The 13,869-nt window shown below is 44.7% G+C and overlaps 1 protein-coding gene across 3 annotated transcripts in view; it reads right to left on the reverse strand.

Moving 5' to 3' along the window:
• Positions 1-13,869, reverse strand: part of HVCN1 (hydrogen voltage gated channel 1) — a 126,843-nt gene that overhangs the window by 56,239 nt on the left and 56,735 nt on the right. Inside the window, exon 1 of one of the 3 annotated variants that reach the window (XM_068245453.1) lies at positions 1,161-1,257. The exons of 1 other annotated variant lie outside the window; for it this stretch is intronic. The gene's annotated coding sequence lies outside the window, so the exon portion shown is untranslated. Of the gene's footprint in view, positions 1-1,160; positions 1,258-13,869 lie in introns of those variants that run through there. One more of the 3 variants, XM_068245462.1, reaches the window with a different exon arrangement.

Below are 13,869 nucleotides of genomic sequence, written 5' to 3' on the forward strand. Positions count from 1 at the left end.
TTTAATTATTTCAGGCAAAGAAAGACAAAAAGGAACACCGCGTAGTTATTTGTGTGCTTGGCACTGTACATACACATGTCTATCTCATCATGTCACTTGTCACCTCGGTTGTCCTTTAAAGGGGAACTGAAGAGAGAGGTATATGGAGGGTGTCATGTTTATTTCCTTTTAATCAATACCAGTTGCCTGGCAGCCCTGCTGGTCTATTTCTCTGCAGTAGTATCTGATTAAAACCAGAAACAAGCATGGAGCTAGTCTTGTCAGATCAGACTTATAAGTCTGAACCACTGAAACACCTGATCTGCTGTATGCTTGTTCAGGGGCTATGGCTAATAGTATTAGAGGCAGAGGATCAGCAGGGCTGCCAGGCAACTGGTATTGTCTAAAAGGAAATAAACATGACAGCCTCCATATACCTCTCTCTTCAGTTCCCCTTTAATCAGCAAAACAAAAAAACAAAAAAGGTGGGTTTTGCAAGAAAAATAAATGTCATTGAAAGCAACCAATGCATTTAGATATTGGGGGGGGGGGGGGGGGGGGGGGGAATGAAAAGTTGTCAGAGGTTGGTTTGTTTTATACTGTACATTGGTTTATACTCTACAGAGCACTGGAGTTTTAAAAGAACCCAGAAGGGATAACAACTGAGGTGGACAGAGGGACAGGAGGATTTGGCCCCAAAACAGGGGAAGTTGAGAGTCCTGTCAGTAAAAGCTGCTCTCCACTGTACATTTCCTTTCGCTACAACATACAACCTTCCCAGCAAGAATACGTTTTATCTAAAGCAAATACAAAACGGCCTCTGGGACTATTCTGAGCATTCCTCAGTCACAATACAGAAATCATTCATGGCAACCAATCAGGCTCACCCTGCAGATGCAGCATGGAAGCTGCCTACTCTCTACTATAGGTAAAGGCTGCATTTTGCTGTTTGCCCACTATACAATACAGATGTACAGTCGCATAGCAAAGTTTTCGGCTTGCGGAAATCCAATTGATCTATGTTCGTGGTTTACTAAAGATGCCGCCAAGTTGCTCTAACAACAGAAACAATGTAATAAGTGCTGTGTTATCACGACTGCATAGATGGAGCTACATCTGTCCGCAGTCACACATCCAACCAGCGCACAACTTCCTAGGGAGAGAGGAATGCGGACACTCACCACAGTACGAGGCTGATGTGCGCAGCTGTGCCCGTCAGCTTCACCCTCCTGCACCAAACTCCGCTAGAAACACTCCTCTAGTGGCTCCTAAACTTATACTAACCCCACGGAGGATGGATCTGCCTGGTTCCCTCCGCCAATGTGATTCCAGCAAGAGACTAAGCACGCAGAGAAAGTAGTTCCCTCTGTCCTGAGTCAGCAGTCAGGTGGGGTCAGGCCGGTTTCCTCTCATAGACGCTACACGTGATGCTTTTCCTTCATAGACACCTCTCTGCTGAAAAGTAGTATCATTCTCCCCCTCTCTGTTCTTCCACATCCCCATGTCTTGCTACTGCCTCTACTCATTCTGATGCATAGTGTGTCTAATTGTACTTGGTGACAGTGCCTGCATTAGTATTGATCTATGCAGAATCATATTTCAGAGGAACGGACAGAAGTCCATATGATCATAAATCAGAGCAAATCTGCAATGGGAAATAGTTTTTATTGCAGGTCTTTAAAACTTCAGTAGATCACAGCACAGCTTGCTTCTCATTTATTATTTATATAGTGCCAACTTCTTCCACAGCTCTGTATAAAGTATATGGTCTTGTCACCTACCTGTGCCTCAGAGGAGCTCACAATCTAATCCCTACCATAGTCATATGTCCAATGTAGTTTAGGGCCAATATTTGAGGGGGAAACCAATTAACTTATGTGTATGTTTTTGAGCTGTGGGAGAAAACCCACACAGACACAGGGATGGGGAGAACATACAAACGCCATGCAAATAGTGTCCTGGATTCAATTCATGGACCCAGTGCTGCAAGGAAAGAGTGCTATGCACTGCCACCTTGCTGCCCAGATTCTTGCCTATACATTTTTGTAAAGTCAGAACGTGGTGCCTTCACTGTCTTCCCAAAGAGATTAGGGTTGTGAAGTCCACCACTGTGGGAATGCTCATGTGATTTGTACCGGATATTCAACCCTGAGCACTAAATTTAAGGTGATTTTATATCAGAAATAAAGCACAATATATATATTATATTTGTTTGTTTAAAAAATGCAAAAATTATTTCAATGCAAACTTTTTTGAAATGTCAATGTTCTGGTTGTAAAAAGTTCCAAAGAGGACATTTGTGCTGCTTCCACACAAAGAACGAGTTAACCACGTTGAGGCAAAAAGGTTTAACAATTGTGACTTTTGTGGACAGTAGTCTGAGCATGTATATAAGGGTCTTTTTACACTAGATAAAGTGATTGCATGCGCAATAGCATTACCTTCCATTTCCACTGCCGCGATTGTGCACACGGTTGCATCATGAACCATCGAGTACGAGCAAATTCGCCCAGGCTGGCTATTGTGATGCGGGAAAAACAAACTAGTAGAAAAACAGTACCATGATTTACATGTTAATTGCGGTGTAGTTGTGATTGGCAAAACGGCTGCAATCTGCGTTTTGTAGCAGATTGCAGTAAATGGAAAAGGACCGTAATAAGTTTTAAACACAATTGGTGTGAATCATCTAAAATACCGCTTATTTTAACTTGCTAAAAATTGACTATAGAGCTAGGAGATTGAACATATATACTGTAGTGACTAAAAACTAGGTAGCATGAGTATAGGACCCTATAGGGTTATAAATTAGGGCAACAGTCAAATTAACAATTGCCTTTTCTTTTCCTCCTTCTATATAATACAACGTTAACCCAAATAAAGCAACCCTACATTTTTTACCTGCCTGGGGAGGCTTCATCAGAGTAAAGTGCAAAGTGTCCAGGTGAAAGCGCATATATAAGAAAAAAAAAAAAAAAAAAATACCGTATTTACAATTTAGTCACACATAGCAGCATTTTGGCCAGTGATATGGCCAAAAAGCCGATATACTCTTTCACCTGGGCAATCGTTCTGTGTTCGGCTAGGTGCACTTAGCAGAAACGATTGCGTTGCGGAAAATGCTGTGTTTTTGCCGCTAATGAAAGTTTATGGGCCACAGGAAAATGTACCGGTATATCAAAAACGCATATGCTTTTTCAATGTGTGCGTTTTCACAAAGGCTGGTTTTGTAGCACGATCTGCAAAAAACTCATAAAAAACGCACATAATCAGGGGTCTCAAACTCAATTTACCTGGGGGGCCGCAGGAGGCAAAGTCAGGATGAGGCTGGGCCGCATAAGGAATTTCACAATCGCGGCGCATCGCCGCCTCTGCCCACCCCTCTCAATCTTCCTTCACAGAGAGGGGCGGGAGAGGCGGCGATCTGTGCGGCGATTGACGTCAGGAGGGGCAGAGCTGAAGCTGAAAGCTCTGCCCCTTCCAGGAAATGCCGGCAGATTGCCCCCAGGGCGATTTGGGGGCTCTGCAGCCCTCGTTTAGCAGCGGGGATGCGGCGGATTACTTGGGAGCACTGAGGCGAACTATAAGGAAGCTTTTGCCGGCGAGGGCCACAAAATATTGTATCGAGGGCCGCAAATGGCCCGCAAGTTTGAGACCCCTGCACATAATGAAAGTCAATTAAATGTAATGGTATGCGTTTTCCATGCATTTTTGTATGTGCTTTTGTAAAAAAAAAATTGTGTTATGTTATGTGTGCACCTACCCTTCTGATTAGTAAAGAGGGAAGAGATGGAGTTACTGTAGATCCGGCACCTTACTGTCAACAGTAGACTTGAATACAGACATACAACTTCCTCACTGAATAGTGAAACCTATGCTTGTTCTTACACCCACAGGAAGAGGTCACATTGCAAATGTATAACTTAGGTGTTGGGTAAATGTGGTGGCTTCCTGGCCGCAATAGAAGCATAGGGGGTGATATACAGGCTGGAAACGCGAAGAATCACTCGCGTTCCCATGCCTGTCGGCCGGTGACGGCCAAACCGGAAGTGTTCGCCGGCGGGTGCAGGAGTATCTGAGCGGGGCTGCGAGGGCACGGATCGGCTGCAGGGGGCTGAGGGAAGCCCCAGGTGAGTAAATCTCGTTTTTTTCATTTGACTTTAGGTTCACTTTAAGCCATGGAAAGGTACAACAACGTCCCCTATATGTGACTTGAGTTGAAACATCTGAATGTACTAATTTACTGCGAAGTGAAGGGGGTCTCTTATAACAAAAAACATTGGGGACATTTTAAATTCAGGTATGTATGGCAATGAATCGCCCAAGATACTCCAATTACGTTTAATACATTTTTCAACCTGACGACTAACAGTGTTATAGGTGGAAACCAACATAACTCTGTCAGTTTTAGATTTGTTGTTCCTGCGTTGTTTAAGAAGCTGTTCTTTAAGTACCCTATCAGGGTAGCCTCTCTGTCTAAACCTCCCCACCATCTCCGTAAGTCTTATATCCTGTTTGTCCTTCTCACTGACAATTCTGTTTATTCTTTGGAACTGTCCTCCCGGAATATTATTAACCATATGTTTAGGGCGAAAGCTGCTGAAATGTAGGATCGCATTACGATCCGTTTGTTCTCTATATAAGTCAGTCACCAATTTGCCATCATTTTTACAAACCATAGTATCCAAATATGCGATACCTTTAGGGACAAAATTGGTTGTCAACCTAATTTCATGACACTTCTCATGCAGTGAGTCAATAAATTCCAAAAGGGTTGAGTGTGGCCCCGCCCACAAACAAAAAACATCATCGATGTAGCGAAACCAACATCGTGCATGTCGAGAAAACAGTGGGGAAGTGTACACAAAGGCCTCTTCGTAGAGGCCCATGTAAAGATTCGCATACACCGGGGCCACAGTCGACCCCATGGCAGTACCCCTGCATTGTAAAAAGAAGTTGTCATTAAAGACAAAATAGTTCTCCCTCAGAATAATATTCAACATACTCACCAAAAATGACCTTTGGGCATCATCATAGTCAGAATAAGCAAACAAATAATGTTTGATCGCCTCCACACCTCCATCATGAGTGTGGCCCCTGTGTATGCGAATCTTTACATGGGCCTCTACGAAGAGGCCTTTGTGTACACTTCCCCACTGTTTTCTCGACATGCACGATGTTGGTTTCGCTACATTGATGATGTTTTTTGTTTGTGGGCGGGGCCACACGACCCTTTTGGAATTTATTGACTCACTGCATGAGAAGTGTCATGAAATTAGGTTGACAACCAATTTTGTCCCTAAAGGTATCGCATATTTGGATACTATGGTTTGTAAAAAAGATGGCAAATTGGTGACTGACTTATATAGAAAACAAACGGATCGTAATGCGATCCTACATTTCAGCAGCTTTCGCCCTAAACATATGGTTAATAATATTCCGGGAGGACAGTTCCAAAGAATAAACAGAATTGTCAGTGAGAAGGACAAACAGGATATAAGACTTACGGAGATGGTGGGGAGGTTTAGACAGAGAGGCTACCCTGATAGGGTACTTAAAGAACAGCTTCTTAAACAACGCAGGAACAACAAATCTAAAACTGACAGAGTTATGTTGGTTTCCACCTATAACACTGTTAGTCGTCAGGTTGAAAAATGTATTAAACGTAATTGGAGTATCTTGGGCGATTCATTGCCATACATACCTGAATTTAAAATGTCCCCAATGTTTTTTGTTATAAGAGACCCCCTTCACTTCGCAGTAAATTGGTACATTCAGATGTTTCAACTCAAGTCACATATAGGGGACGTTGTTGTACCTTTCCATGGCTTAAAGTGAACCTAAAGTCAAATGAAAAAAACGAGATTTACTCACCTGGGGCTTCCCTCAGCCCCCTGCAGCCGATCCGTGCCCTTGCAGCCCCGCTCAGATACTCCTGCACCCGCCGGCGAACACTTCCGGTTTGGCCGTCACCGGCCGACAGGCATGGGAACGCGAGTGATTCTTCGCGTTTCCAGCCTGTATATCACCCCCTATGCTTCTATTGCGGCCAGGAGGTCGCAATAGCAGCATAGGGGGCGATGTTATGTTGGTCAAACGACCCAAAGACTCAAGGACAGACTGGCATCGCACACATCTGCTATACGTAATCATAATAGAGATCAAGCAGTATCAGAACATTTCACTCTTTTTAGGCATAATGTGAGTCAACTTAAAGTATGCATTATTGATGGTGTTCCCTTGGATAAGAAAGGGGGTGACAGATTATCTAAACATTCTCAAAGTGGAATCTAGATGGATCAGGGAATTAGATACGATTAACTCTGGGTTAAAAAGGGACTATGACTTACGCCTGGATTGGTAATTGGTCTGCTCATGTTATATATATGTGTTTTTTTAGTTCACTAGGGTTCCTTAGTTATATTAGGTTATTTTATTTTAGAGTATAATAATCATTAATGTTAAGTGAGTGTTCTTCTGGCAATACATGACCGTATTTTGCTGGATATGCTATTTTATATCACGTCCGGCTTGAATTATGCAGTTTTCGATTTTTGTTTACATTGTGACGCATGTCCTCCCCTTTGACACAGCGGCGTTTTGCCGGGGGAGGTCTTGCGTCTTTACTGCTCGCCATTGGTCTGCGTTTTTTTACACGTGTCATAGCGGCTGTATGGCCGCGTTGGCATTACGAGATGGAGTACTTCTCCTCTATAATTGGTCGGCGAGTAGCGCATATTCCTATTGGTCGGCACGTTTTGTGCTGATATTATGCCGCGTTATGTGCGTCATTTGACGCCTTCTTTTTGGATTGGTCGGCGCGAGTGTGAGCGTGCTATGGGCGTGTCTAACTATGACAGTGATGGGTGAAGCGCTCCTATTGGACGGCGGCTACGCAGCTTTGTTTACAAGCCGACGGTGAACTATTTGGTCTATATAGATGCGATCTATTGCCAGAGGAACCTCTTGATGGATGGGGACACTTTGTATAGGTATATCTGACCCTTACTGAATAAAAATGGGACCTATATTTTGTGTATTTAGTGTGTAACTTATATATACTGGTGTCCCATGGACCTATTGAGCCATATGGGGAGGCGGAACTTTGTATTTAAATAAGCAGTTCCCCATCAGGTCCCCCTTTGTGGATATTTGATCTGATTGGTTACTCTGGTATATATATATATATATATATATATATATATATATATATATATATATATATATGTATATGTATATGTATGTATGTATTGTGTGTGAATATATGTTCAGAACCTGGCAACATGAAGAAGGGCACTAACCCGAAACAGCGGACTGTCTTGCCTAGTGGTTCTTTTTAAATGTGTTTGTTTTTTTGATACTAATAAAACAGGATTTACCCTAAGAGGCGGTGCGGACTTCCATTTGATCTATATACTTGAATCTCTGTGGTATCCGGGGACAAGTCCTGCACACCTCACCCCCTTTCTATATAGGGGAGTGTGCCAGAAGAGTGCGATTGGCTCTTTCTTGTACTGCGCAGCCGCATGCGTACGGGTATGGAGGGAGCCCCTGTGATGCGGACAATTGGCCACGTCCAGCCTTATGGGGCTGGAAGAAGCCCCAGGTATGTTTAAAAGCTTTTCCTTTTTTCACCCCCCATTCCTCTCTGGTTCCCTTTAAGGCCTCTTTCACAGTGCGACGTTAAAGTCACACGTTAGAAAATGTTTTAACATGGACTAATGTACAGCAATACTAAGTCTGTGCAACATTCACAGTGCACACGTTGCGTTGTGTGTAACGTGTAGCTATATTTAGAGAGTGCTGCATGCTGTGCGTTTAGCAATACATTTGCTGTGTTATGTGTGTTGCACATGCTCAGTAATGTTTTTTTTCTTTTTTTAAAATGTAAGGCATGCGCCGTTTTCGTTCCATCAGTATGCGATGAAAACGGCGCACCAAGAGACAAATAACGCACTGCAAAATAACGTCCAATTTCATAACCTACATGGGCCGCGTTAGGGGCACGTTGTGCGAATTTAACGTTGCATCAAATGCATCAACGTCCCACTGTGAAAGAGGCCTTAGGGAAACCTGAAGTGAGATGTGACGTGATGAGACATGATGAGATAGACGTGTATGTACAGTGCCTAGCACACCAATAAGTATGCTGTGTTCCTTTTTTTCTTTCTCTGCCTGAAAGAGTTACATTTCAGGTATTTAAGTGGCTGACTTACTCCTTACTCAGACAGGAAGTGACTACAGTGTGACCCTCACTGATAAGAAATTCCAACTATAAAACACTTTCCTAGCAGAAAATGGCTTCTGAGAGCAAGAAAGATAAAAAAAAGGAATTTCTTATCAGTGAGGGTCACACTGTAGTCACTTCCTGTCTGAGTCAGGACTGAGTCAGCCACTTAATTACCTGGTATTTAACGCTTTCAGGCAGAGAAAAAAAAAAAAAAGGAACACAGCATAGTTATTGGTGTGCTAGGCACTGTACATACCCATGTCTATCTCATCATGTCACATGTCACTTCAGGTATCCTTTAATGCAGACATGATGCCACATCTGGTGGTATAAGAGGCAAGAAGGACAGAATCTATTTGTGTGATGAAAGGCTGCAGTCCTACTAATATGCAGCTTAAAGGATACCAGAGCCGAAACAGTCAGGAGAATCGGGGGGAGCTAGCATGTATGGTGAGCTGTCCTGATGGCCACCGCTCCCCCCTTTCTCCTGTGTGTCCATCGTTTCTTATACAAATCCCCTCAGCATCCTCTTCTGGGTCACCGGAGTCAGGCATGCACGCATCCCTCAGCGCGCAACAGCGGATGAGATAGATACGGATATATAGGGGTTGTCTTTTTCTCTTTCTTTTTGCATAAGCACTCTGCACGACGTCATGATTACATCATGCGCAGAGTGCTCCTGACCGTGGTCATGTGCTGTAGGCCATGCGTGAGCCGGGCTAGCGCCTGCACAATGGAGCCCGACTCCAGTGACCCGAAAGAGGCTGCTGGGGAGTTTTAGATAAGAAAGGAGGGGCATACAGGAGAAGGGGGGGGGGGGGGGTCGAGCAGTGGCCATCAGGACAGCTCACAATTTCACAATACATGCCGGGTCCCCCAGTTTCTCTTAAAGGGAACCTAAACTGAGAAGGATATGAGTTTTTCCCTTTAAAACAATAACAGTTTCCAGACTCTCCTGCTGTTCCTGTGTCTCTAATACCTTTAACCACAGCCCCTCAACAAGCATGCAGATCAGGTGCTCTGACTGAAGTCAGACTGGATTAGCTGCATGCTTGTTTCAGGTGTGAGATTTACCACTACTGCAGCCAAAGAGATCAGCAAGCAGGACTGCCAAGCAACTGGTATTGTTTAAAAGGAAACATGTATATCCCTCTCAGTTAAGGTTCCCTTTATGGGTTTCGGCTCCGGTATTCTTTAAGTTGCATCTTTGTAGGACTGCAGCCTTTTATCACACCGGCAGGCTAGGGGCACTGTTGCTGCGATATCTAGCAACAGTAAGGGCCCTTTTCCACTAGCAATCGCTAGCGTTCACGCTGAACGCTAGCGATTGCTGAATCGCAATTACCGGCGATTCCCCGACGTTCGCGGACGCGATTTTGCTATGCTGTGCACTGCATAGCAAAATCGCGGCAAATATCGCTCCGCCGCGCGTTCGCGTTCCCGGCAAAAACGAATCGCGGTAGTGGAAATGACCTACCGCGATTCCTATGTTAAAAAGCAAACCATAGCGATTGTAAAATCGCTAGCGGTTTGCGTTTTTGCGATTCAGCCAGCGCTGGTGGAAAAGGGCCCTGACTCCGCATGTGAAGGGCTAATACCCCAAACCACTAGTCAGAGGGATGGCAGGAGAAGACCGAGTGTGCCTTAGAGACATGCAGTAACACGGGACTTACTGCATCCCCAGTAGTCACTGATTTTTAACCCTTTCAGGCTCCTGGGCCAGATTTACCGTTAAGTCACTGTAGGCTCGAGCCTACAAGCAGCCCATGTATAAAAGGCGGTTCTTTGGCCCCAAGGTGCCCCCTCTGCAGAGTGCGAGCGGATTGGTTATGAGAAAAGATTCATTGGCTCTCGACATTCCAGCGCACTCTGGAGAGGGTACTTGCACCTATACCTGGATAACCTATACTGGGGCACCTATATACCTGGCAAGCCTATACTGGGGCACCTATAGCTGGAAAACCTCTACTGGGGCACCTATAGCTGGCTACCCTAAACTGGGGCACCTATAGCTGGCTACCCTAAACTGGGGTACCTGTAGCTGGCTACCCTACAGTTTACTGAGGCACCTATAGCTGGCTAAACTATACTGGGGCACCTATGGCTGGCTACCCTACAGTTTACTGGGACACCTATAGCTGGCTAACCTATACTGGGACACCTATAGCTGGCTAACCTATACTGGGGCACCTATAGCTGGCTAACCTATACTGGGGCACCTATAGCTTGCTAACCTACAGTTTGCTGAGGCACCTATAACTGGCTAACCTATACTGGGGCACCTATAGCTGGCTAACCTATACTGGGGCACCTATAGCTGGCTAACCTATACTGGGGCACCTATAGCTGGCTAACCTATACTGGGGCACCTATAGCTGGCTAAGCTATACTGGGGCACCTATAGCTGGCTAAGCTATACTGGGGCACCTATAGCTGGCTAACCTATACTAGGGCACCTATAGCTGGCTAACCTACAGTTTGCTGAGGCACCTATAGCTGGCTAACCTATACTGGGGCACCTATAGCTGGCTAACCTATACTGGGGCACCTAAAGCTGGCTAACCTATACTGGGGCACCTATAGCTGGCTAACCTATACTGGGGCACCTATAGCTGGCTAACCTATACTGAGACACCCATACCAGGCTATCTATACAGGGGCGGGGGGACCAAATTTTACACAGATACCCTGGGAGCAATTTAGCCTAGAAACTGCCCTGCACACATGTGACTTTCTATGGGGGGCTGGGAGCACATATGACTATGAGTGAGGGGCATGGGGCATAAACTATAGATGGGACAGAGGGGCACATCAATTATCTATAAGGTAGGGGGCACATAGACTATGGTAAGGGGGAGGGGAGTAAGCACGTCTGAATTTCTATTGGGGGTGTGTGGCCTGTGTTAAAGGACATCCGAGGCGAAAATAGTATTTTATGGCTGCAATTACTAATCAGTGAGGGTTATGCTATAGTATGACCCAGTCCGACCCGGACAAAAACAACGGTCACTTGCAAATGAAAAAATAGCTCAATCAATTGGATGGGGATCAATTGAGATAAAATGTATCAACTTGAAAAGTCAGCATTTCTCATGCATCATGCCGTCTGTCACTTGCATATCTGATTTTTAACTCTTTCAAGCAGAGAAATAAAAAAAAAAAAAGGAACACAGCCCAGTTATTTGTGTGCTTGGCACTGTACATACAGATGTGTACAGAGGCGGGACAAGGTCCTTCAGCACCCAAGGCTGAGACACCAAAGTGCGCCCCCCCATCCCTCCCACCCCAGCCGTCAGACACTGATTGCTATTAGACTAATAGGTGCCACAAGGCCCCCAACCTCCCCAACACCTTAATCTCTAGTTATCTGGCTTGCAGTCACTGTCTTGTATCCCCTTTTCTTATTTCTTTCTGTTTCAAACACAATTGTGAATGACCACTGAATGAATTGTGCGCCCTCTCCTACACTGCGCCCTGAGGCTGGAGCCTCTCCAGCCTCTGCCTCGGCCCGGCCCTGGATGTGTATCTCATGTCACATCACCTCGGATGTCCTTTAAGGGGCGAAGTTTAGGGCATCGCAGATTATGGGCTGAATTCACAAAAGAGTGCTGTTAGCACAGCCATTTTCGCATGAATTTTCGCATTTGCGCGCGATCACGAATTTTCACGCGCAATTAAGCGGTTTCACTCGCAAATACGAATTTTTGTGCGAAATCATTTGTGAGAAAATTTGCATTTGCGCATGAAAACTATAACGATTTTGCGTGAAAATTCGTGTTTGCGCGCGAAAATTTGCGGTCGTGTGAAAATTTGCGAACGCGTACAAACATGAAAATTCATGCGATAACGGTCGTGCTAACAGTTATCACTCTTTTGTGAATCAAGCCCTATGTGTCTATAGGCTCCTGAGCTGTAAATCCAGCCATGGAGGCCCCTAAAGTACCCGCCTTTACAGCCAGAAATGGCATATCAGTGGCTACTGAAAAAGTAATGCCACCTATTTTTTTTTTTTACTTTTCCTATCCGACTCATTTTTGCAGCTTATCACTGACCGAACCAATATCTGTGCCAAACAATTGAGAGCAGCCAATCCAACTCCACAAACCCTGCTGAAATAAGAGAATTTGTGGGCATGACATTCAGCATGGGGCTTATACAAATATTATTATTATTATTATTATTATTATTATTATTAATAATAATAAACACAGCTAAGGCACTATTGGCCTAAATAGCCTATGGACAAAAAATCGTTCACTACACTATCAACTAACCAATCAGCTTCCCATCTATCACGACCAACAAGAAAATCCAATTCAAATTCAGAATTTCTGATTGCTTGAACGATTTTTCGCTAGAAATTGGACTGTTAGTGGCCAGCTTAACCACTTGAGGACCACAGTCTTTTCGCCCCTTAAAGGGGAACTGAAGAGAGAGGTATATGGAGGCTTTCTTGTTTATTTCCTTTTAATCAATACCAGTTGCCTGGCAGCCCTGCTGATCTATTTCTCTGCAGTAGTATCTGATTAAAACCAGAAACAAGCAAGCAGCTAGTCTTGTCAGATCAGACTTATAAGTCTGAACCACTGAAACACCTGATCTGCTGCATGCTTGTTCAGGGGCTATGGCTAATAGTATTAGAGGCAGAGGATCAGCAGGGCTGCCAGGCAACTGGTATTGTCTAAAAGGAAATAAACATGACAGCCTCCATATACCGCTCTCTTCAGTTCCCCTTTAACCAGCTGAGCGGTCTGGACGAGCTCAGCTCGTCCAACACCGCCAGCGGCTGCCGCTCAGGCCCTGCTGGGCCGATTTTTATGAAATAAAAAGCAGCACACGCAGCCGGCACTTTGCCAGCCGCGTGTGCTGCCTGATCGCCGCCGCTCTGCGGCGATTCGCCGCGAGTAGCGGCGAAAGAGGGTCCCCCCAGCCGCCTGAGCCCAGCGTAGCCGGAACAAAAAGTTCCGGCCAGCGCTAAGGGCTGGATCGGAGGCGGCTGACGTCAGGACGTCGGCTGACGTCGATGACGTCACTCCGCTCGTCGCTATGGCGACGATATAAGCAAAACAAGGAAGGCCGCTCATTGCGGCCTTCCTTGTTTATTCTGGGCGCCGGAGGCGATCGGAAGATCGCCTCCGGAGCGCCCTCTAGTGGGCTTTCATGCAGCCAACTTTCAGTTGGCTGCATGAAATAGTTTTTTTTTTATTTAAAAAAAACCCTCCCGCAGCCACCCTGGCGATTTAATCAGAACGCCAGGGTGGTTAAGGACCAGAGCCTTTTTCTCCATTCAGACCACTGCAGTTTTCACGGTTTATTGCTTGGTCATACAACCTACCACCTAAATGAATTTCACCTCCTTTTCTTGTCACTAATACAGCTTTCTTTTGGTGCTATTTGATTGCTGCTGCGAGTTTTAGTTTTTATTATATTAATCAAAAAAAGACATGAATTTTGTCAAAAAAATGATTTTTTTTACTTTCTGTGCTGACATTTTTCAAATAAAGTAAAATTTCTGTATAGATTTTTATCCAAATTTATTGTGCTACATGTCTTTGATAAAAAATAAATCTATTCAGTGTATATTTATTGGTTTGGGTAAAAGTTATAGCGTTTACAAACTATGGTGCCAAAAGTGAATTTACCCATTTTGAAGCATCTCTGAC

Source organism: Hyperolius riggenbachi, chromosome 1 (assembly GCF_040937935.1).
Source record: "Hyperolius riggenbachi isolate aHypRig1 chromosome 1, aHypRig1.pri, whole genome shotgun sequence".
In the NCBI taxonomy this organism is placed as follows: Eukaryota; Metazoa; Chordata; class Amphibia; order Anura; family Hyperoliidae; genus Hyperolius; species Hyperolius riggenbachi.